The 26617-nt window shown below is 38.2% G+C and overlaps 1 protein-coding gene across 2 annotated transcripts in view; it reads left to right on the forward strand.

Moving 5' to 3' along the window:
• The first annotated feature begins 3614 nt into the window (after positions 1 to 3614).
• ptprea (protein tyrosine phosphatase receptor type Ea) overlaps positions 3615 to 26617 on the forward strand; it is a 201916-nt gene continuing 178913 nt past the window's right edge. The window contains exon 1 of one of the 2 annotated variants that reach the window (XM_034193180.1): positions 3615 to 3683. The gene's annotated coding sequence lies outside the window, so the exon portion shown is untranslated. The remainder of the gene's footprint in view (positions 3684 to 26617) is intronic. The other variant, XM_034193179.1, reaches the window with a different exon arrangement.

Consider the following 26617-nt stretch of genomic DNA (forward strand, 5'->3'; position numbering starts at 1 on the left):
TGAGATAAAAATAATTTCATCCATTTTGTAATAAGGCACTTATTAAATATGGAAAATGTAATGTATGGAAAATATGAAAAATTTTGTTTAATCAAAAATATAAAAAAAAATGGCTGGCTTTAAAAGTGATGATTTACTGGCAATTCATCAAAGGGTGCCAACAACTGTGTCCAGGATACACTTTATGTGAGGATTTTGTTGTTGTTAACCATTTTTAGTTGTTGTTGCCAAATAATTTTGGACATTTTTTAAAATATTTTGATTTAACAAAGTTGCTTTGTTGCATTTATTTCTGACCACATATTAAAATGTGTACATAGGGGCACAGGTAATTCTGACTATAACTGCATATATTGAGAGAGATGCAGAGAGAATCATGTGTCTACTAAAATCATGCAAAATCCTTTCAACAGGGTTATGTGGATATATGGCTGCATTATTTGAGTTTTAGGACGTAACAGTTTTTAAATAAACAGGAAAAAAGTTTGTTTTGTTGATTTAGTAAATTTCTATGTGGAAATGCCACACCTGCTCCTAATCCATCATCCATGCAGCAGGTGGCAGACATGTTAATTGGATTTTACACAGGCAAAACAATGTTGTGAAAACATTTATCCTCTTTATATGTTCTTTTCATTCCATGAGTTACAAGTTGATAACATTAATTGCCATGCATGCTGGCCAAGTAGGGTATTGTTTTCACTTGTCAGTGCTTGCTCACAGGGGGTCGTTTTGACCGTTGGGGTTTTTACGTAATTATTGTATGGCCTTGCCTTACAATATAAAGCGCCTTGGGGCAACTGTTTGTTGTGATTTGGCGCTATATAAATAAAATTGATTGGATTGATTGATTGACTTGTGTGTCTGTGGACAAGATAACTCAAAAATGGTAGGATGGATTTCCTTCAAAATTGGTAGGAATATGACATGGATAGATATCTAGAGATGATTAGATTACGGACTAGGTTGGTCAAAGATCAACCCAAGAATGACTTTCATTGTTTATGAGTTGAGCTGACAAACTGATGGGAAAGGATGGGTTGATAAACCTATGGAAAGTATCTATCTATCTATCTATCTATCTATCTATCTATCTATCTATCTATCTATCTATCTATCTATCTATCTATCTATCTATCTATCTATCTATCTATCTATCTATCTATCTATCTATCTATCTATCTATCTATCTATCTATCTATCTATCTATCTATCTATCTATCTATCTATCTATCTATCTATCTATCTATCTATCTATCTATCTATCTATCTATCTATCTATCTATCTATCTATCTATCTATCTATCTATCTATCTATCTATCTATCTATCTATCTATCTATCTATCTATCTATCTATCTATCTATCTATCTATCTATCTATCTATCTATCTATCTATCTATCTATCTATCTATCTATCTATCTATCTATCTATCTATCTATCTATCTATCTATCTATCTATCTATCTATCTATCTATCTATCTATCTATCTATCTATCTATCTATCTATCTATCTATCTATCTATCTATCTATCTATCTATCTATCTATCTATCTATCTATCTATCTATCTATCTATCTATCTATCTATCTATCTATCTATCTATCTATCTATCTATCTATCTATCTATCTATCTATCTATCTATCTATCTATCTATCTATCTATCTATCTATCTATCTATCTATCTATCTATCTATCTATCTATCTATCTATCTATCTATCTATCTATCTATCTATCTATCTATCTATCTATCTATCTATCTATCTATCTATCTATCTATCTATCTATCTATCTATCTATCTATCTATCTATCTATCTATCTATCTATCTATCTATCTATCTATCTATCTATCTATCTATCTATCTATCTATCTATCTATCTATCTATCTATCTATCTATCTATCTATCTATCTATCTATCTATCTATCTATCTATCTATCTATCTATCTATCTATCTATCTATCTATCTATCTATCTATCTATCTATCTATCTATCTATCTATCTATCTATCTATCTATCTATCTATCTATCTATCTATCTATCTATCTATCTATCTATCTATCTATCTATCTATCTATCTATCTATCTATCTATCTATCTATCTATCTATCTATCTATCTATCTATCTATCTATCTATCTATCTATCTATCTATCTATCTATCTATCTATCTATCTATCTATCTATCTATCTATCTATCTATCTATCTATCTATCTATCTATCTATCTATCTATCTATCTATCTATCTATCTATCTATCTATCTATCTATCTATCTATCTATCTATCTATCTATCTATCTATCTATCTATCTATCTATCTATCTATCTATCTATCTATCTATCTATCTATCTATCTATCTATCTATCTATCTATCTATCTATCTATCTATCTATCTATCTATCTATCTATCTATCTATCTATCTATCTATCTATCTATCTATCTATCTATCTATCTATCTATCTATCTATCTATCTATCTATCTATCTATCTATCTATCTATCTATCTATCTATCTATCTATCTATCTATCTATCTATCTATCTATCTATCTATCTATCTATCTATCTATCTATCTATCTATCTATCTATCTATCTATCTATCTATCTATCTAATCTAATCTAATCTAATCTAATCTAATCTAATCTAATCTAATCTAATCTAATCTAATCTGAGTGAGTCAGAGAGTGTATCCACATTCTTTCAGACACGATAACTACAAAACTAAGAATGTCGGCATTTTGTTACTTACCATGTCACATGCTGGCATGTAAGAGGGGATGTGATAAAGTTTTCATGAAAATAGGTATTGGATGACATGTTCAAATATTGATTTGACTGATTTTAAAAGCACCTATTACCAATCAAACCAGATCAGGTGCCAACTAGATATGCCCATATTCGTTAAACACCTAAGAATTGCAAAGACAGAAACCATGCACGGTCTGTACAGCTAATAGGCCTGTCTGTCTATCCAATTATCACTGAATTTTACAGGGTATATGTCTCAACATTTCCGAGGAAAATGGTTTAAATTAGAGTTATTTTTTTAAATTAAAATGTTGAATTAAATTGTACACCAAGAGTCGACTTTTTATGTTTAACCAAATGTTGGCTGTTAAAAAAAAACAAAACAAAAAAAAAAACTGGTTAAAAAATGCCACAAATCAATGAAAATATGGCTGCATTTAAGATTTTTTTTTTACACTTTTCTCATTTTGTTGTTGATTTAAATATATATTCAAACACTACGGAGGAAATGATCAGTTAATCAGAAAACAGAAGCTAACAGCTATTATTGTGGCATGCTTGGGACCCCATTGGAAAGATATTCATAATGATATAATTTAATATAACTATGATTGGGTATATAATTGAGCTATCCTGAATAAATATATTAATTTATTAATTCCTGTATTCATTCAAGTGAAGCTGATCATGAAAATGAATCGATTTAGGCAGTTTTAAAATTCAATATCTGTTTCTGGACAGAAAAGAAAAAAAAAACTGTTGTTGTAGTACTGCCGCCGTGCGGCAGGTGTCGCCGTCCCGTCGCTGAGCTGTCTGACAGTCGTGCCGGAGCCGACACAAACTCCTCCTCCGCGCTCGCGCTGACAGGCGGCATCACCTCGTTTTTCCAACACAATCTGCGCGCAGCGGTTCACGTTGAAGCCGTCAAGGTGAGTTCCACGGGTCTTTCTTCGTGTTTTGTGTGGTGTCCGGAGGAAAACGTCTTTATTTGTGAAAGTGTTTGGGGTTTTTTTTTCTTCCAGTCACGCGCGGCGCCGTCCGTGTTACCTGTCCGTTTACGCACAGCTGCGCGCTCCAGTCCGTCCATTTCAGGTGCACGATCAGTTTTGGGAGAGACGTCAGGAGGATCGGTGGTGTGGATTTGTAACAGCTGCTTCAATCAGATGGAGTTTCTGTCTCCGTCTTCTGCTGTCGTTCCTACGTTCTGTTGCATTTTGGGATTTTGTTCGTTTTCTGGCATAGAGTCTCTTAGTTTCATCATGTCCTTTTGGGTCCAGATCACACTCCTCACATGAGGACACTTTCCTACATTACTGACGTGTTTAATTTCTGAATCAAACATCTGTTTTTAGACGTCATCCAACAGAGCAAACTCCTCAGGAGGTCAGAGGTCAAGGTCTGCAGCGCACCCTGCAGCTGGCGCAGTTATGACTGGGATGAATCTGAATTTAATTTGTGCGTGCATGCTCACATTTCTTCTGCAAGCATGATTATTAGGAGTGATACCACGACAACTGTGTGGATCAAGTACAAATCACTTCATAACGGACATACTCGCTGTATTAAGACATTCCTGCCAACCCTCTGAGTGCTCCACAAACCTCACACAACTGCTTGGTGCCAAAAACGTCCCAGTCGAAAAAAGTTTGTAAACATGAACTATTATAGAATTTTACCTGGACCATATCAGAATTGTCCTGCTGCACAAGACTCCTGGAAGTGTGCACAGCGTAGTCTAGAGGATGAAGTATTATTCCATTTTCTTTTAAATGTATTTCACAAAAATTCAACCCTGACTCCAAACCATTTAAGATTACAATAAATTGCAAAGTTGTTAAGTGGAGGAGGCCTTATTCCAACACCGGAAGCGCACAGCGTCCTTCCAGAAATAGTCATTCAGTTTGGTTGTAGGTAGGGGGGGTATTGATGAGATTTTATTGATATCGATACCATTATCAGTTCCCTTATCGATACCTCTTGTGAATTTTCTGTGTACTAAAAGTAGGCTTTACAGGTTTTCTATGTCAACATTTTATTGAGACTTAAAGTAAATAAATGTGAATGTGAAATTGGTCACTGGATCCTTAAACTCTGGACATAATAAACTCTACATGGTGGATCCTTGATCTCTGGACATAAATAGAAATAAACAAAATCTGTAGTTTTTGTCAAAAGCATTTCCTTTCAGACATTATTGGCATGAATGTCTTTCCATACATCTGAGCTGAGCTCTTGCAACCGGCTGTGCTGCACGTCAGGATGTAATTTATAAAGAACGTAGGACGTCTCATTTTGGAATGAAAAAAACATTTTAGTCTATTGTAGTTTGTCTGTATTACAGCGTTAGGAAAGAGGTGTCATTTTATTTAAAGCGGCGATTTGCTTTGAAGTTATTAATTCCGACTGGACTCTGTCTTGGCAGAGAGCGGCACAGCGTTTGGAGCTGTGCCAACGGAACGGAGGACGATTCTCGTTTCTTGACTGCAACAACAGTCCCAGTTAGTGACTTTAATCCACACAAAAGTGACTCACAATTGACATATTTTAATGGCTTTGAGAGGCGTTAAGAAGCGGACTTTCTGCTTCTGAAGAGCAGTGAATCAAAGAACCAATAAGCCAGCACATCAAAGCATTGCTTTGTTGGTTCACGATTCAAAGTGGAGTCGCGCTGCAGAAACAGTTGATTACAGACCCGCTGCAAGGTCTGCAATCAGTGTAGAGGAATGATCATTTTCCCGACAAACACCCTCAAAAACAACGGCTACTCTGAAGGACCGATAAGGGAATCGTTAAGCAAAAAGACTATTCATATCGGTGGATCGAATCATTTCTTAACGATACCCGAAAAGAACTGGTTCCTGATACTCAACCATAGCTGTAGGATTGAGCATGAACCATGACATTGAATAGTTTAATAACAATGGGTGCAGTACAAATAGCAAGTCGCAGTTTGCATACAGTACCTTATCAATAGCAACAGCCACAAAAAACTAAAATAAGACAAAAATAAAATCAGCCTTTTCCCAGTTTGAAAACTGTGTAGGATGCTGGCATTCTGCTATGAGGCTGTTCCACAGAGCACTGTTCCTTTAATCCCAAATAGCCAATCAGGGCACGTTTTGAAGCATCATAGTAACTTCTTGATTCATCTTTATCAGTCTTGAACATATTGCATAGTTTTTAGATACATCACCAGCACCAGATTTAAAATCTGGGTCAAATTTTGGAAATGCTCAAAAATTTCATCCCGATTTGCAAAATCATCACTACTACGTGGTTACTTCCAAGTGTTTATAGTCTTAACACCTTCAGTCATGTTTGAACTTCTGTAAACAGGGTATTCCTAGTGAGTACAACTTCAAACGCGTTTGATCGTTCTTCATCGGAGTACAAATTTCAAGCCGAAGCACCATTTTTTTGCAGTTCCGGCTGACGGTGCAGCTATACTTATTTTTGTTTTCAAGGCAAGTGGCCAGGTCTGCACTTTATAAGCCATCCAGTTGCTAGATCTGCACTTCCTATTAGGAAACAAGCCAGGATAAGCTGTTTCATCCTATTTTTGCACATTTTTTTGGATTGCGGGTGACTGTAGTAGCCTTGTGGAACAGGGTTGTCACAGTGCAAGACTTCCAGTCGTGTGCAAAGCAAGTGGGCTGGAGGTAGAAGTTTTGCTCAAATTTCCAAAATTTATATACATTCCAGAAAAATGAAACCCTATCCTTTATCCTGACCTTAACCGCAAACAAAAATTAAAATAAAGCAATTTACAAGGTTGGTTGGTAGCTGTCACATCAGATTTAGATCCTCGGTTTGACCCCAGTAGTGAGGGTGGGGGTGGGGGGTCCAAATTAGTCAAATACAGTGCGTTCATTTGATGCTGTTCCATCTGCTGTGGACAGTAAAAAAAAAAAAAAAAATTTTTTTATTCCCCCCACAAACCTTAAGGTAAATTCATTTTGCAGAATTTCTTCTGGTATTCCTTGTTTGTTATATCCCAGCAATGTACAATTAAGTGCCTGTTATTTTGAAAAATGCTTTGTATGGATTTTCCCATTGGCTCATTTTGGAGCCTTTTGGCATCGTTCACTATTTTCATTGCTATTTTGCAACATACAATTTTTAATAATCAGCATTTTCCTGACATTTTCCTATCAGTAAAACTCTGTAGTGTGTACTAGCCATTTGGTTACAGGGTCGACCTCCTCACACCTTTTGGCACTCGCTGTAATTCAGATGGTAATTTCTGGAAAAATGTCTGCGTATTATATATTTACAACCCCAATTCCAATGAAGTTGGGACGTTGTGTCAAATGTAAATAAAAACAGAATACAATGATTTGCAAATCCTCTTCAACCTATGTTTAATTGAATACATATTACGGACTGTAGATGATGGAATCCCTAAATTCCTTGCAATTGAACGTTGAGAAACATTCTTAAACTGTTGGATATTTTTTTCACGCAGTTGTTCACAAAGTGGTGATTCTCACCCTATCTTTGCTTGTGAACGGCTGAGACTTTTGGGGATGCTCCTTTTGTACCCAATCATGACACTTACAATTAGTATCATCAGTTCCCAAACGCTTATTGAGTGTTGTTAGAAGGAAAGGTGATGTAATACAGTGGTCAACATACCACTGTCCCAACTTTTTTGAAACATGTTGCAGGCATCCATTTAAAAATGAGCAAATATTTGCACAAAAACAATAAAGTTTATCAGTTTGAACATTAAATAACTTGTCTTTGTGGTGTATTCAGTTGAATATAGATTGAAGAGGATTTGCATATTATTGTATTCTGTTTTTGTTTACATTTTACACAACGTCCCAACTTCATTGGAATTAGGGTTGTAGAATTGGATTAACTTTTTCTCACGGATCCAGAGTGAGTGAGAACATCTTTTTTTTTTTTTTTAGTGCCACGAGACATACAGCATTTATGTTATGTTGCATTTTGTCTATGACTGTGAGAATTCTTTTATACTTTATTATTGATTGTCACCAGTTGCTGATTTAACTGTCCATATGGACTGTTGTTACTATTTTAAAATGCTAAAATTAGGATAACTTGTTGATGATCAAGAAGCCATGTATGAATAATATGGAGTTGTGTTGTTATGAGTCCGCCCATTCGCTCCCCTCGGGACGCAAACTCACGAGTTCCGGCATGGGAGTCAGACTCTCTAACCAGAAGGCTAAAACCCAGGGCTCTGGCCTTGTGACCAGAGAATCCTTTTGAGCTGTTGGGAGTGAGGTTTACTAACTACATCTGCACAGCAACACCTGCTGGCCTCCGTTACACCAACAATGGCAATATTCCCACACAGTCAGTGGAAGAGGAAGGCCACATCCAAATACACATAGTAAACATACAGGCAGATGGAATTTCCTGCTTGGCATTTCTGCCTGTCGCACCTCCTCCAGTGCCCATGGGTCACTGGAGGAGCAAACGGCTCATCAGCAAACAGCAGTATGGCACAACCTGTAGGGTGTCTGAATGCAGAGTAGACATCTAGTGGTAGTTGAATGGATGATCTACTACCTCCATAGTGTGCAAATGGACTACATTATGCTATCCCAGGAGGCAGGTGGAGCCTGGTCACTGAACAAGAAGTACTTCCCTGGAAAATTTGAACAAGATAGTGGACACGCAGCACATGAATACAGTAGTGACATACAAAGGAGCTGTGGCATTGTACAACTATACATCACGAGCCATTTAAAAATAGTCTGCCGTCACAAAATAGAACTTTTTTTCAGCATGCTTGGGTATGCACATATGTGACAGTTAAGGTTCAGTAAATGCTACAGTAATGTTTGGGTAGTAGATTCCTAATCTTGGTTAGGAACCCATTTCACAGACATGGCAGGATGACATGCTTTGTCTCAAAAGTGTGAGTGAGTGGGTTCATCAGTAAATTCCTTCCATTTCAAGCAACAAAATTCAGAGTTGAAAGTGTTTTTTTGTGCCAGGGTGCGGTTTCATAAAGCAGTCTAATCTTGTTTAGTCAAATGACACACTTAGTTGACTAATGCTTTGACGTTAGTTGTTGCACAAAGCGCTTAGTTGGCTAAAGTTTCACGTTACCCGACTAAAGTTTTTAGCCTGGTACAGATCTTATTGTAGTCGACAAAACTTGTGTCTTACCTCAAAATGTGGTAGCACTTAGGAGCACCTCTACATCGCTCATATTCCTTCAAAAGGAGAGAGAGCTTCCTCTACTTCTGGCCACCGTTGCAGCAGACGACGACTGTAATGATGTGTTTGTGACAGTTCTCACACGAGCCACCGGGCGTCGCTGTTACGATGAGCAACGTTATGTGCACAAAAAGTCTTGATGGAAGTGTAGAACAAGAAAGTGAAGAGCCAAACATGTCATTCTGCTGTTCGTATGGGTCCGTAAATGTTAATAAAGCCAGCTTAAGAAACAAAGGCTACATAGTTTATGACAACAACCAACCCAGAAGTAAACAAAACTGTCGTGCATTGTAGCAGTCTCTTGGCAATGGCACGTTCAAGGTCATTATGCCCGTGAAAACCATCATCTAAAGCAAGACAGCTAATCTACAAGTTTTAACCGTCGATGTGAAATGGTGATCAGATGGATAATGATGGGCGACTAACTGTAGTTGACTAAGTAAGTTTATTAGACTGAAAGATCAGCTTGCGCAGCTCAGTGTACTGGTGTACTTTTTTGCTACAAATTTCGGTGAGGTGTGTTAGCTTGGTGAACAGGTGTGTGGTATGTCCCTCTTTAATATATCTCACTATTGGTCCATTACTGCTGAGAGAATCCAAAGTGTTTTCTGTTTTTACTTGCAAAGAAAAATGCTGTCTTTAACTGGGGACAACAGAAGGTTCCTTCTGACTGTGTGTTCTGAGTAAATTTATGGATGTAATTAGTTTCATGTAGGATGGCTGCACATCTTACCACAGACTAATTAAACTGCACCAATACCAGGCTTTAAAAGTTACTGAACTCTCTGAAATTTGATGTTTCACTTGTTGGGTGGCACAATGTTTAGCAGATGCTCCTGAATAAGTCCAAACCATATTTTGAAGCTTTCTGCTTTGAGTGTGAACGTCTTGTGTGTAGGGAAGTGAAGATTCAGTCAGTTAAGAATGTTTTATCTACAAGAGTATTTAAGTAATTGATTGCAAAGAAAAACATGTTGTTGCTGCAGTTTTTCATCACTTCCTGTTTTACTTTGACAAATTCTTCTCTGTTCTTGTTTTGTTTGGTTTGCTATCTTGACATTTACTTTCACACCTGAATACATTCCGCCGTCTCTGCACCTGCTGCCAATTGTAATTACCTCCCAGTTGGACTTAAAACCCTGCTTTTCTGTTTCTTGGTTGCTGGTGTGTCAGTCCGCTTTGCCCTTGTGTTTCCTTGTGTTAATGTCTTCCAAGTCTGGCCTCCTGGTTGTTGAACTAGACTTTCTTCTTGCGACCTCTGAGCCTGCTGTTTGGATTTTTGGACTTGTGCCTGTACTACTTTGATCACCTGTGTATGACCTTGGACTGAATGTTGGCTTTGATTAAAGAACCCTGTTTGAATACATCCTGCTTGTTCAGTGCTTTTGGGGTCACGTCAAAACTGAAATCTGTGCGTTATTGGATGAGTATCGGTATCGCAGTGACTTGTACTTGGAATATGATGTGATAGCTGTCTGGCCTTCAGGTCTCCCAACTGTTCAGACTCCAGCCAGTCTGTGTTATGATGAAACATCTTGATCAGCAGGTATCTCTGACACAGTCTTTGTATGGTCTTAGTGGACTGATTATAACAGTGTTTTCTGGAAGGTAGAGTGAAAGGCCGATCATATGTAATGGGTACTTATGGCTTCTGGGTGTTCCAGTTTTTCTATTATATGTCAGTGAAATAGAAATGCAGTCTTCATCTTACATAAACTCAACTTCTTTTCAGCAAAGCTTATGTTCGATACCTCTGAGACAAAGTAAACCTTCAAGTGTACAGTGATGCAGCTTTTACACAGGAGTTGGCTCTCAAAGGAGAGCAAATTGTTCCTTCATTGGATGGATCATTTATTGTATATAACAGTAGATATATGAGTTTAGATTTGGCGGGACTGAGCAGGACTCTGTGGATCTAATTTGGACTAGAGCTGAAACAACTAATCGATTATTAAAATAGTTGTCAACTAATTTAGTCATCGCTTAGTTGCTGAATAACTTTGTTTTACCGCAAATGTTTCATTTCTTCCATATAATCAACCGAGCTTTGCTTTGAATCTTGAACCAATGGAGTGCTTCGAGCTGCTGCTTCGTTGGTTTCATTTGTTTTATTTTGCTTTATCTTAATTTTTCCTCTCTAAAACCCTAAAGAGCATATGTCTGTGAGGAATATTTACCTTTTTATGTTAAACTGACCTGTTATGGTCTTCTGAAACAGTTGATAGATGGATTTTATGCTAAAGCTGATGCTAATACGTTAGCATGTCTATGGCGTTTTCAATGTTAAAGTTAGCATTAAGCTGCTTGTGCATTTGTTTTCTGTATAATAATTAATGGCTCAGCATTTGTTGTTATAAAAGAGTCAAATGTATTACAAATTATAATATTTTTAAATTTATTTTTATTTATATATGAATAATATAATAATAATAGTAACAATAATAATAGTAATAATAACTAATAATGCTACAATACAATTTTAGAGAAAGAGACATGAGTCACATGTGTCATTGTGAAATGACCACATAGTTTACAAGTTATACAGAGAATGTTGCACATATGAGTCAGGTTACAGTTTTTGATTTAGGTTTTATAGTTAACTGGTTATGCTAATTGCTCATTTGCAGCAACAAAAATACCTCATTTTTTCACCATATATTTTATAACATATGTTTCAGTGTTGTTTTATGGCAATTCAGCGCTTTGATAAAGCAATGCCATTTGAAATAATTATTTTTGTTCTTTATTATAAACTGTTTTATTCTTTATTATTTTATATTTCAACAGCCATGGGACATTTGATGATTTGTTGATTTTCATGTATTTTAAGTTTTCAAATAATGTTCTGTTGTTAAATAAAGTGATTGAAGGAGAGAAAAATTGTTTCCCTGGCACATTTTTAAAAAATTCCCCTCTAATCCTATTAATCGATTAATCGTGTCGAAACCCCATCAGATTCATCGATGATCCAAATAATCGTTTGTTGCAGCCCTAATTTGGACACTTTAATTAGTGTCAGTATTTAATGAGCTTACGATTATGAAAAGGAAAAGGTGTGTGATAAAGTCATGGTTATTACCCTGCGAGTTGGCAAAGTGGTGAACAGGATATTGTTTTCACTGGTGTGTTTGTGTATCTGAGGACAAGATAACTCAAGAAGGCTGGGTCCTTCAAATGTGGTGTATTTCTTGGATACGTATAGAGATGATTAGATTTTGGAGTAGTTAGGTCAAGGGACATATAAATACATATCTGTAAAAATGTTCTCTTGTATATCCTTGACAACCAAGAAGCCCAGATGTATCAAACTTGGTTGGAATATTACTTGGATAGATAGCTAGAGGTGATCAGCTTTTGGATTAGTTTGGTCAAGGTCAATGAAAATATTACCCCCCCCCCCCTCCAAAAAACACTTTTTTTTGTATACCTCAACAACCAAGAAGTCTAGATAGATGATCTAAAGCATATATTCAGTAACAAAATATTTGCGATTGATTGGTGAAGTCATATATAGTCAAAAACACCATTAAAGATTTATGTATATTGTGGTGTGTAGAGCCCTTTGGTGCCTTCCTTTTCATATATGATTTAGTGTGAAGTTGCAGAGAACTTTTGAATTCTGCATTTTCCTTTGTTTAATGGGGTGTCATGGTAAATAGACTGCATTTATATCAAGCTTTTCCTTCTGAATCAGAAGCTGCTCAAAACACGTTACGATGATGCCTCACATATACCCATTCACTCACACACACAACGATGTCAGGGTGCAAGGTCCTCACTACACACCAGGAGCAACTGGGAGATGAGGGGCCTTAGTGATTGTCTGATCTGGTGGGGTTTGAACTGAGGACCTTCTGGTCTCAACCCCACAGCTTAACTACTAGACAATTACCTTCCACATCATAGGGAGAGGTTGGAGATATATCTGGAAATCTGCTGGCATCAGTACAATCACTCACTTACAAACCGTCTATTTGAGTTTGATTAATGTAAACCTTCATGTTGTCATTTCAAGTATCCTGTCATATTGAACATTGGACTAAACAGGCTTTGTGTGAGGCAACATTTTTGTCATTGCCATCTTGTGGGTGTGGTGTTAGAATAACCCTAGCCAATGGTCACCACCTACTGAGTCTCATCTGCTTGAGGTTTCTGCCTATGGTGTACTTGTTCAAGGGATTGATATGGTCTAGACTAGACTAGTGCTCATATATAGCACCTTGAGGTCTCTTAAGATTTATAAATGTATAAATAAACTGAATTGGATTGAAGTGCCTGCAAGAACCATTTTGTTTGAATGAATCTTAGACAGGAACATAATGATGTGGGTCATCTGTCAGTGGGTCATCTGTAAGCTATTAATGCTGTAGCTGAGAAGCAAGAAGGCGATCAGCATGAGCACATCGCTGTCAGCTGTACACTAGCTGGGGTCATGATGTTGCTTGTGTGCCTGTTCTTCCATTTATTCAGGGACAGAGCCAATGTGGAGAACAAGAGAGCCATGAATGAGAACCAGTCAAAATGGGACCTCGTCCAGCAGACTGGAGAAAGGACTGAAGAGCGATAAGAAAGGAATCAGGTCTGAATGGACTCATTCAGATGAATGAATCCACATGGATTTCTTGTATGTGTTGCACAAAACAGTCGGATTTGTAATTTTGCCATCCGTAGACAGCAGCTCTTGTTGCGCCGACCCTTTCAGTGGACCTGTGTACAGTCGCCAGCCTGATTGTACTTCGATGCTCTAACTGCAGCAGGAGGAACACTTTGATAAGACAAGATAAGAACAGTGTAATTACACCATCTTGTTCTTTACTCGCTCTTTATTTCCACCTCGGATCAGAGTTGTCGATGAGAGTCTGCAACAGGGATCGGAGGTTGATGTGTATTCCAGAACAACTCCTCATTCTAGGTTTTCTGGCCAAAGAACCTATCAGCAATTTTTGAACTCTTTGTAAAATCTCTTGCAATATCATAGTCTTTTTTTTCCTTTATGGGAAAATCTGGAATGACTTTTCAGATGTTTATCATGCAAGATGAGCGCTTGCAAAAGGTTGCTGTTGTAGAGGAAGAGAAATGAAGGGCATGCTGAGTGAAACAAGTATTAAGTGGTTCCCAACCTTGGTCCTCATGGGCCCCCTAATCTGCTCAGTGTCTGTTTGTCATCATTTCTGTGCATATTTTCCAACCCCAAGCTACATAAACCTGAGTGCTCATTGGATTTAAGCAGTGAGGTGATGTGTATTTGTGTAACAAGGGAGGGTGTGGCCTAAAATGATTAAAACTCTAAATCAAGGTGTACATAATTATTAGGCAACTTCTTTATTTTAGACAAAACGGATAAAAAAAAGACACTGACAAGTTAAAAATTATTAAATGCCTTTCAGAGCAATGCAACAGTCTTTAAATAGTTAAATTATTGATGTGTGATCACTAAAGAAGCATTTTGTTGCAAACGGTCAACAATGTCACAGGAAACGTGTGGAGAAGAACGACAAAAATTAACTAACTATAACGCAATGCTAAAATACCCTTGGCCATATGAGCATCGTGCTCTTTATGAATTGCAGTTGTTTAATTAATTATTAAGATCTTGTTGTCTTACATACAAGTTGTACATGTTCAGTAATGATGCAGAAACCTCCATTTATCTGTCTGTCGGCCAGTCTATTAAAATAGGTGTTTTATCAAGTTACAAAAACAGCGTTTTCAGTTTTTGTCATGTCTTTAGGTCAAAGACATTCATCATTTCTTAAGATTTATAAGTTAGCTAAGAAGTTATAAATAAATTCACAGTTGCCATGTTTAGTTTTGGTTTTGATTGTTTTCTCTGTGTCAGGTTTTTCCTGCTTGGTTTTTTCTGTCCCTATCTCTCTTGTGTCTCTCTTGGTGCTTGGTGGTGGGTGTTGCACTCTGCTTGGGCCATACCCTGTTCTGGATCTTTCCACACACCTGTTTCTAATCTGTATCTCATCACCTAAGTGTATTTATGTCCCACTGGTTGCACTAGTTCTTTGCCAGATTGTTGCACCGTGTGCCTTTGCTTCCAGCTCTGTGTTCCATGTTTCCAAGTCCTGCTATCATGATGTGTGTTTCAGCCACCTGTCTGTTTGTACTGACCATGCCTTACGCCTGTTGTTTTTGATCCGTTTGCTATTCTTGGACTGCCTTGCTGTGTACCGGATCCCACTGAATTTTTCAGTAAACGCTTTTACCAAAAAAGCTACTGTGTCGAGTCCTGCAATTGTGTCCAGACGCTTCTGTCTGCCAAACCTGATAGGTTAAAAAGGTTAACAAAGTGAGACATCATCTCCACGAAGGATCGGTTTGGTTATGGTTTGGAGTGAATGCTCTTCGTGACAATAGACAATCTTTGATATTTTTTCCTCTCCGTGAGAACAAGCTAGCTGGACTGCAGAAAGAAGCCTGAAAAACTCATGAAGACACTGTTTGTACTAAAACGTTTGAGCCTTGGGAAATTTTCATCTTTGTGAGTATCTATGTGTGCAAAGCACTTATATAGAGGTCACAAATGTTACTGAAATAAGCTTGAAACTGGATGGTGTTAGCAGTTAGCTATATGTTGCATGTGTATTAGCTGGCTGCCTGGTTTAGCAAACCATGTGTACATTTATAGGTAGTAATTTCCTTTTTTTATGTTACAGTTACCACACACCCACACACAGCAATAGCAACAACAGTAGCAGTTACAACAACCACTACTACTGCTATATGCTTTTGCAAGAAAATCAAGCCTTGTGTTGGGAATTTTCTTTTTTGGTTAGCTAACTATCTAGTAGCACACAGACACGTGTTGTGAGACCAGCACAGTTTTAGAAGTGTTTATTGTTGCTAGCTTTTACATAATATATGAACATGAGCTTTTGGAAGTTAGTTTTGAGTTAACGGATGTTAGCATGCACGCTAACATCCATAAAATGTCTTTTAAATCACTTCAGATGTGTTATTAGGTTCCAAAACAGCCTTTTCTGTTTTAGAAGTGTTTATTTGTCACTAGCATTTACACATATACATATGTGAACATGAGCATTTGAAAAGGCTGGAAGTTGGCTTTGAGTTAGTGGACATTAGCATGCACGCTAACATCCATTAAATGTCTTCTAAGTCACTTCAGATGTGTCATTAGGTTCCAAAAACAGCCTTTTTGGTTTTAGAAATGTTTATTTGTCACTAGCATTTACACAATATGTGAACATGAGCTTTTGAAAAGGCCGGAAGTTAGCTTCGAGTTAGCGGACGTTAGCATGCACGCTAATGTCCGTTACCAGTAATTCATTATCCTCTAGTGCTACCCTGTTCCAGAACTATAATCTATTTGGAGTGTCTAAAAGTACGAAGTGCTCAGTACATAGAGACATGGCCAAGGTCAGGAAGCCTGAAACGCAACCACCACTGAACAAGACTCACAAGCTGAAATGTCAAGATTGGGCCAAGAACTATTTGAAGACAGATTTTTCAAATGTTTTATGGACAGATGAGAGTGACTCTTGATGGACTAGATGGATGGTTCCATGGCTATTTCATACAGCAACACTCAAGAGTCAGACACAAGCAAGGTGGAGGAGGGCATTGGCTACAATTATTAAAGATGAGGGAGTCCGATCTTTTCGGGTTGAAGATGGGGTTTGACATCAACTCTCAAGCCTACATCCAGTTTTTAGAAGTTTTTTCTTCAAGTAGTGGTGCAGGAAAAGGTCTACATCATCCAAGAAGGCCATGATTTTTTTTTCAGGACAATTTTCCATTTACTTGAGCCGTATTCTTCAGTAGGCAACAAAAATTCGGGATGTCCTCACCACCAAAGATACTTTCCTTTCACCAGCATTCCCTCTGGCAAACTCAGGGTCATACGAGCCCGCTGCAACAGACTCAAACACAGCTTGTTTCCCATGGCTGTGAAGAGAGTGCTGCGGGAACCATGACCCCCCCCCCAACACACACACACACACACACACACACACACACACACACACACACACACACACACACACACACACACACACACACACACACACACACACACACACACACACACACACACACACATCCATACGCACATACTACCTACCAGTCCAATAAATGGACTATTGCACACAACTTAGGGGAGGTGATGGTCTTGTGGTTAAGGCGATGGGGTTGAGACCAGAAGATCCTCGGTTCAAATCCCAGCCTGACTGGAAAATCACTAAGGGCCCTTGGGCAAGGTCCTTAATCCCCTATTGCTCCCAGTGTGTACTGAGCACCTTGTATGGCAGCACCCTCACATCAGGGTGAATGTGAGGCATTATTGTAAAGTGCTTTGAGCGTCTGATGCAGATGAAAAAGTGCTATATAAATGCAGTCTAACTGTTGCACTAGTTTAATATAGACTACTTATATTTAACATACTTTACATTTTGTTACCTTTTAAAATAATTTATTTCTTTCTTTTCTCTTTTTCTTCTTTATGCCTGTAACATTGCAGCTGCTAAAAAAAACAAACAAACAAACAACAACAAAAGATTCTTCCAAACAGAATTTCACTGTATTTCTTGTACAATGACAATAAAGCTTCTTCTTCCTACATGCAGCAAAGGCCCCCAAAATGACAGAATAATGACATAACACCATCCCCCACCTGGCTTCAACTCTATTGAGAACTTGTGGGTCATTTTTAAATGTGATATTTATAGTGGGAATAAAACAACACGCCTCTTTGAGGACCGTTTATTTGGTGCTACATGAAACGTTAATCATCATGAATCTGCCAGGCTCCATGGATGGAAGGCTTATGGCAGTTATTGAAACGAAGGGTAGCCATATCAGTCACTGAATAATTTTGAAATGTCAAGTTTTTATTTGTGAATTTTGAGTTATTTATTTTACTTTAATACATGAAGATAAACAAGTGAGATGGGAAAATTATAGTTTTTCATTTAGTTTCATAAAAATTCTGCATACTAGTTACTGTGTTCATCTGTATTTCTATATTTTCCAAACATTATCAGGAGTTGACTAACTTAAATAATCAGTCGTTGTTTGATATCTAACTTATATGAACAGTGTGTTCTTTTGTGTCACTTATGTTCGTGTTCAGGTGATTTCAGTGATGGTTTTCACGAAAAGGCAAAAAGATGAAATTTCATTGTTCTGGATAATTACCAGAATTTTTAAGATATTCTTTTTCTTATAACAAATGTTTCATAAAATTTCAAGTAGTCCCTCAAACATGCAATTCTGCATTTATCCATAGTAACATACAATCACATTCATACGCAAATGATCACAGTCTTCTATGCAAAGTGCTGACCTGAGCACCACGACCAATTTGGGGTTCAGTGTCTTGCTCAAGGACATTTTGACATCAGGGGATTTGAGTGTGTGACCATTTGTTTAATAGATAACCCACTCAGCTATGGCAGACAAATGGAGGTACAACCATAATGTCCTTGATGGAGGTAATTACGCAGTGTGGACTCTAGAAACAGTTTCTGTTGGCGAAGCTAAAGTAAATTCAGTCAGATGAATGGCCCACGCTCTGAAAGACAAATGCAAATTTAGTGAAGAAAGAAAGGGATGGAAAAAAGGCTGATGTCTGCCATGAAAAGAAATAAGAACTTCGACTTTCTCAGGCTCAACTCATTTTTAATTACTGAGACTGTTTTGTTGTCAGTAAACTTCCAAAATAATAATTTCTGACATTACAACACAATAACTCGGAAGAGTTTCATCACATTTGTAAACAATGTCTTGTAAGCAGTGACATATAAAGAACAGAAGAGGAATTATTATGGTATGGCAACCAGCGACTGTCGTGAATATTTCAGTCACGCAGACCTCAAGAAAATGACATTTTGTCAAAACACTTATTCTTGTGAGAACACAAGCAGTCATGGCCGTGAATGACCCACAATGTTTGTGGGACTACTTCAAGGACATTTTGTGAAGGTGAAACGGTGATACCTATTTTACTTGTGGTATTTATTGGCGGTGTGACACTTCACCCATATGAATCATTTTTTCAAGTACATGGTAAGACTACTAGACTTTCAACACAAAAACACAAAGGCGGCATTTTCTGATTCATCCATTCTGGGACAAGGTTTCAGTTAGTAGCAGTTTTGGCCTGTAAAAACAACAGTTTTGTGTGGCCAAAATGCCAATATGATACAAAACTTGAGTAAACCCATCTCCATGTGGATGTGGCCTATATCTATTTACTGTTACGTTGCTACTTCTGTAGAATGATCAAGGGAAGGCTGCTCCCTTGCAAATCAGCGTTATTATCAGCTACTCTGAACATAGAGCACACAGCGACTAACATACGGTGTAGGCCGGGTTCTTTTTTTGTTATCCTCCTCCCCCTCATAGCTGCTCCCATAAAATATTGCTGTCATAAAACTGCTGTGACCATTAACATTACTTCTGCCTTATGAAACCACATATGACATCACTCCCCTTTTTATGTTATTTCTGGGGATGGGTATTGATAAGATTTTATCAGTATCCATACCATTATCGGTCCGATTCCTTATTGATTCCCTTATCGATACCGCTTGTGAATTTTCTGTGTACTAAAATTAGGCTTTACAGGTTTTCTATGTCGGCAACATTTTATTGAGTCTTAAATAAATATGAAAATGGTCACTGGATCCTTAAATTCTGGACATAAACTTTGGATGGTGGATCCTTGATTTCTGGACATAAATAGAAATAAACACAATCTGTAGTTTTTGTCAAAAGCATTTCCTTTCAGACATTATTGGCCTGAATGTCACTTCATACCTCTGAGCTGAACTCTTATAGTCGGCTGTGTTGCAAGTCAACATCAGTGTAATTCATAAAGAACGCAGGACGCTTATTTTGGGAGGAAAAAATGTTTTAGTCTATTGTAGTTTATTGTTAGTATTACAACGTTTGGAAAGAGGTGTCATTTTATTTAAAGCGGCGATTCGCTTTGAAGTTATTAATTCTGACTGGAGTCTAACTCGACTCAGCAGAGAGCAGCGCATTGTTTGGAGCTGTGCCAACGGAACGGAAGACTATTCTCGTTTCTTGACTGCAGCAAGACAAGAGTCCCAGTTAGTCACTTTAATCTGCACAAAGTGACTCACATTTGACATATTTTAATGGCTTTGAAAAGGGTTAAGAAACGGAGTTGCCGCTTCTGAAGAGCAGCAAATCAAAGAATCAACGAAGCAGCAGATCCAAGCAATGCTTCACTGGTTCAAGCTTCAAATTGGAGTCACAGTGCAGAAGCGGTTGATTACAGAGCCGCTGCAGGGTCTGTAATCAACGTAGAGAAATGATGATTTTCCCAAGAAACACCTTCACTTTTTGTTAGCGTTACATCTCTAATAAATGCATTCATGCTGTAAACATTTGTCCTGAAACTGAAATAGTTTTGTGAACAAACTCAAAGTGCACTTAGCTGTAATCGTGTCTTTTCAAAACACAAAATGTAATTTCTTTGACTTATAACTCAACGAATATTGTGTGTTTGTGGATTTAGAGAAAGCTTATGACAGGGTGCCAAGAGAAGAGTTTGCATGAGGAAGTCTGGAGTGGTTGTTGTGTTCACAGAGGTCGATGGCTATTCTTTTCCATTGATGATCGGGCAGGGGCTTAGAGATGAGCGGCTCACTTTAGTTTTTGGCAGATCCTCGATTTGACTGTGTTCTCTTTCAGAACTAGAACCAAGGGTGCACATCATTCAGTAGGTTCCATCACTCACTTGATGACCCCATTGTTCTCCATCCTTTTCAGGTCCTCTTTTACTTTCTGTAGCACGAGGAAGGACACACGGTGTGCAGTGTGCACAGCAATGTGGTACAGCATCAACCCTTAGCTCAATTTGGACTCTCAGGAGTAAATGTGTGAAATGTGTCCTCACTTATACCAGTGACATCAGCTCCTGTGTCAATTTTGAATTCCACTGGGGTGGAATCCACTTGTAGCTACACAGTCCACTGTTCACTCGTCTCATTAGCATCACACACTGAGCCTGCAAAATAAGAGGTCTGCTCGGTCCTCTCAGTCTCTGTTACCTCATTCACTGACCTGCGGCTGTGACATACTCTAGCCCAGTGTCCTATTTTTTGACAGTTATGGATGGTATGTAACTTTCTCAGCAGGGCACTTTTCGTCTCTGTTAGGCTGTGTTTTCACACACTTTCCCCATCTCTCATCATGTCCTCCCCATTTTTTGTCTTTTAACTTGCCTTGTTGTCGCTGTTGTGGTTTCCAGTTTGTTTATTCGTTTAAACTGCACTTCTTGTGCTGATCCGACAGCATCTCCGTGCAGGCTCACTTGTCCTGCTGCCTGTCTGACGGTCTGTGTTGTCTGTGCCAGCGTCAGGTCCGCCATCAACTGCAGCTTGCGGGAGAGCGCTTTGTCCAGTATCTTGACGACAATATGGTCGCGGATATTTCCCTCTCTGGTTGCACCAAATTGTCAGTGCTCTAATAGGCCGTACAGGGCTCAGATAAAACACTCAGCTCGTACCCCTGGCCGCTGGACTCGCTGGTGAAAACATGCCTGTTCGTGGATAATTTTACACCGCAGAAAGAAGTACTTGTCAAACTTCTCCTTCATGACTGCAAAGTCATTACGGTGTCCCTCCTCAAGGAACGTGAATGACTTGTAGATGTTTTTAGCCTCGTTGCCCATTCCGTAAATCAGGCAGCTCACCTGCACTTCTCCATTGTCTTTAAGTTTTGTAGTGACCCTGTAATGCTCAAAGCATTGTTTCCAGTCCGGCCATTCTGCTGGCTTATCAAAGGGAAAGTTCGCTGGGGGATTAAACTTTGCCATTTGACGTTGTCCATCTTCAGTCGTTGTCACTTAGTGTGCCGAAACACATCTGACACCATGTAGAATCAAGGGTGCAATTTAGAACTAGAAATTGGGGGGACAAAGTGTGAGGCCCGCAGGCGGGTGGTCTGGGGGCCGCTTGAGGCCCCCAGAAGCCAACGGTTTCTAGATAAGCTCAGATGCATTCTGAGCATCCAGAACAGTAATTTTAATGTTTTGAGAAGACCATAAAGTGGACACCATTTGACTTATGCAATTTGAAACTGTGGATATAAGTACTTTATTCTGAGAATAACCAGCATTGATTTTAACATCCTGGTGTAAATAAGGTATCACCACATGTGTAGAACTCAAAAAGAATGATAGGTTGAGTTTTCATTAAAAAAACAACTGCAATGTGGTAAAATGTATTCATAAATATGAAAGAACAGGCTCTTAATAATTATTAACTATCACATACTGTATTTTTTTCTCAAGATTTGTTTTTGCATAAGTTTGAAAAAACAACAGATCATAAGTTCAGGATAAATTACTTATCATGAATTTAATTTTCAAAGTGGCACTAATGACAACACTCATACTGAACATAATTTTGCTTGCATAGACTGATTTTGGAGATCAAGCAATAATTGCAGATGGGCTTTCTGAGGTCCCAGATAGCTTTTCTGATTTCCTTTTCTAACTTTCAGAATTTAGTAAATTAGCATATGGTCCATTGATACTTATGTGTAGACACTCGTCCCTAGAGGCAACTGTTTTTGGTTTCAAATCTGGGCAAATGCAGTCCCAGAAAATTCCAAATGTGACAAACAAGAAACAGGTGTTGTAAACAAGTCAATGCTGCTAAAAATACAAACTTGCAGAAACAAAGATACTATTCTGACATGGTTTGCACATAAGACTGACATGGTTTGCACATAAGACTGGCATAGCATGTTTCAAGTACACACATATATGTCAGAAGGTGGGGGGGGCATACCATATTCTGTCCCCCCTGGTTGAAAATGTGGGGGGGCATGTCCCCCCTGTCCCCCACCAAATTGCACCCATGTGTAGAATGATCATGGGAAGGCTGCCTTGTAAACTTGCTTTATTATCAGCTCCTCTGAAGATAGAGCACACAGCAACTAACATATGGACAGCCCAGTCTCATGTTTTTTTTTCATGCTCCCGTGACGAAATGAGTCAAATTTTCATGACGGAGCCTTATAAAACCATATATGACAGCTTCCACATCTTCATACTCTTGTATATGCTTAAAGGTCAACACGAGAGTCTCACAGGTTAAGAACATGAAAAAGTGAAAGTGTAAAAGTGAAATTAATAAGCGTATGGACCCTTGCAGATGTTATTTTTGACGGACAATTCTCAGGTTGTTTTCAACTTGTTATAATTTCTTAATACGCATATCTTTTATACAAATTGACGACGTATATCGGAGAATACATATTTCAAAGTAGAATGTCCATCTAAGTGTAAATGTTAGCTATAGTTTATGCGACTTTTAACCATCTATATCTCCCACTTGGTTTTGACAGACAGCGTAACATCCACAAGGGTCATTTTTAATTTAATTTTTTGGATTTAAAATTGACTCAAGGGCCTTTTATTTACTTTTAATTTTTCATTTAATGGGTTTTCTATTGACTAACGCACAATGCAATTGCCTTGAGGTTGGTTTGAAAAAAATATGACCTGGTTGAAAAAGTGAGGTCCAATCGTGTTATAATATGTGATGGAAAAAAAAAGTGGATTTTCCAAACTTCTTTTCAATTTTTCTTTATTTTATGAGCAACGAAATACACTCAAATTATGCATACTATATATACATTAGTTACATTAGTGTTAACAATAGCAAACATTTCTATTCAACAATCCATATTTAATAAACACATTCATGAAGTACCTCAGGTGTAATATAACGGTTTAGCATATTGTGAGCCATATCATATCAGTATCCATCTGGTTTTGGTGTGCATCCACATTTATTATTACAACTAGTTGCATGTACAACTGTGTTGGTGAGGAATTGGATGATTGTGAATGAGAGCACCTGTAGCTCAAGGGAAAAAGGGATTTGCATACCAATCTGCATACCTGGGTTTGATTCCTGATTAATCTACCTGTCTGTGTCCTTGAATAAGACACTTTATCTGCATTTTCTGAGTCCACCCAGCTGTAAATAGGTACTGGCCTTGGCTGATGAAGTAGCCTGTGTTGGACTGGCATTCCATCCAGGGGGAGTTGTAGACTCTCATCCGCTTTATGCTACAGAATCTGGAATGAGCACCAGTGGATGTCAGGGGCAAAACAGGACTGACATCTTAATTCTGTACAGAACTAGATGATGCTTGATTATTACGAGTGAAATGCCACGCAGGTGGTGCAAGGTCACTCATTGTACAGGGAGTCCCAAACAGGAAGTGCCAAATTTTGAGTCCACAGTGAAACAGGAACTGTAAAATGTTGAACACTTCCTGGATTGACAATAGAGGAGATCTTATGGGATTTTGCAGGAATTCCATGGCAAGTTGACACTGTACCAGGAAGTGCATAAATTTGAGTCCACAGTGAAACAGGAAATGTCAAATGTTGAACACTTCCTGGATTGACAGTAGAGGAGATCTTATGGATCTCGCGGGAATTCAGTGGCAAGTTGACACTGAAACAGGAAGTGCCAAATTTTTGAGCCCACAGTGAAACAGGAAATGCAAATTGTTGAACACTTCCTGGAGTTACAGCAGATGATATTACCCTGTTTTTCATTATATTGTTTTTCCTCTGGCATGTTTATCCTCTGTAAGGTTTTTGTGTAACTTTTTGTTTGTCTCAATTTAAAGAAAAGAAAATTTACAGAAAAAAAAGAGGAGCTCTCGTGTGAACAGAGGAGATCTTGCAGAAATTCAGTGCACAGTCGACACTGAAACAGGAACTGCTAAATGTTGAGTCGACATTGAATCCGGTAATGCTAACATGAGTAGCAGCGCGCACGTTGACAGCATATGAGGTCAGTCAGTGACTATTTAGTGTGTAAATTGCATTAAGTTTTTTAGCCATGCTAATGCTGCCCAGAAGCATTTACTGAAAAAGGACCTAAATGACATGGTGAGGACTTTCCAGGTATGTGAGATGCAAAATAAAGGAAAATGCCAAAAATTGCGGGGGTTAAGAGGGCTGTAGTTGGTGAGTCTGGGGGATTTTAGGCATGCTCATGCTCCACAGAAGCATTTACTGAAAAAATAACGAATGACATGGTGAGATGCTGAAGAGCTTCACTTGTTCATGTCCGTGACATATAAATATTAAAATTCAAAGTCAGGTAAAGGGGTGAGTCATGCATCACCTTAAGAATCTTACCAGTTTTCTGGGTATAAATCTAAGTGCTAGGTTTAAGTTCATCCTCCTGTTTGTCTTCTTGCTGTCTCTTGTGTATCATGGAATCACAGATTCACCCAGACTCTAACTTTCAACTGCTACTGTGCTGTCTGCACCACATTACCTGCACTACTCTTAAAGATATGGGTTTTTTTGTTGTTTTTTTTTTTTGTTTTTTTTACATTAAGAGACAGAAGAGAAGAAACTAATTGGAATAATGCCACGGCAATTAGGGATGAGCTTGGCCTGACCCAGAATTTGTGAGATATTTGCAGGCAGAAACAGTTTTAGCCTTCCTCTTGGAATGGCTCATGAATTAGGCATGGGAATAATCACAGATCTGTCTCTCGATAGAAACTCTTGAAAGCAGAATTTGTACCAAGCCCATTTTTCTGCTTGCTTTAGCAGAAGCTTGCCCAAACACATTATGATTCAAAATGTTGCAACTGTAGGCTTGTTTGTGCTTGTGGCTCATGCTGCAGAATGCAAACCCTGCAGACTCCCTGTAGAATTTTGGCATCATGCTCAAATAATTTACTAATGATAAAACATGGAGGTTTAATAGGTAAAATGTAACTCTCATCCATAAAGATGAGTAGAGCAGGAAAAAGTGGATCTGTGCGTTAGGGGCTTTACTACAAATGTATGAACTGGGGTTTGATTCCAGGTGTTTGCTGCGGGTGATGGTGCATCTGGAAAGTATTCACAGAGCTTCACTTTTTCCACATTTTGTTATGTTGCAGCCTTATTCTAAAATGATTAAAATTCATTTTTTCTCCTCAAAATTCTATACACAATACCCCATAATGACAGTGTGAAGAGTTTTTTTTTTAGATTTTTGCAGATTTATTAAAAATAAAAAAATAAGAAATCACATGTACATAAGTATTCACAGCCTTTGCCATGAAGCTCAAAATTGAGCTCAGCTGCATCCTGTTTCCACTGATCATGCTTGAGATGTTTCTACAACTTAATGGGAGTTGGCCTGGGGTAAATTTAGTTGATTGGACATGATTTGGAAAGGCACACTCCTGTCATGATTTGGAAAGGCACACATGCACTGTCAAGTGTGTGACAGTACATGTCAGAGCACAGACCAAGCATGAAGTCAAAGGAATTGTCTGTAGACCTCTGAGACACGATTGTTTCAAGACACAAATCTGGGGAAGGGTACAGAACCATTTCTCATGCTTTGATGGTCCCAATGAGCACAGTGGCCTCCATCATCCATAAATGGAAGAAGTTCAGATCCACCAGGACTCTTCCTAGAGCTGGCTGCCTATCTACACTGCATGAAAAGGGCCTTAGTTAGGGAGGTGACCAAGAACCCGGTGGTCACTATGTCAGAGCTCCAGCATTCCTCTGTGGATAGAGGAGAACATTCCAGAAGGATAAACTCTGCAGCAATCCACGAATCAGGCCTGTATGGTAGAGTGACCAGACAGAAGCCACTCTTTAGTTAAAGGCACATGGCAG

Source organism: Thalassophryne amazonica, chromosome 18, assembly GCF_902500255.1.
Source record: "Thalassophryne amazonica chromosome 18, fThaAma1.1, whole genome shotgun sequence".
NCBI lineage: Eukaryota > Metazoa > Chordata > Actinopteri > Batrachoidiformes > Batrachoididae > Thalassophryne > Thalassophryne amazonica.